Here is a 230-nt window from a genome sequence, read left to right on the forward strand (position 1 = left end):
CCTTCTCATCCGTGTTGTCTCCACAGTTGTCGATGCCGTCGCACTGTCGACCGATCCACAGACATACCCGGTCGTTCTTGCAGCGGAACGGTCTGTTGGGGGGACACTGGAATTTCACTGCACCAGCAAACAGAAACAAACGGTGACGGTGAAAGGAGACGCCATAGCCAGGCTGTCACACGTGTCACGAGCCGCCGCTCGGCCTCTGCCCGCTCTCCGGGGAGACCTGT

This window comes from Merops nubicus, unplaced genomic scaffold (genome assembly GCF_000691845.1).
Source record: "Merops nubicus isolate BGI_N331 unplaced genomic scaffold, ASM69184v1 scaffold39546, whole genome shotgun sequence".
Lineage (NCBI taxonomy): Eukaryota > Metazoa > Chordata > Aves > Coraciiformes > Meropidae > Merops > Merops nubicus.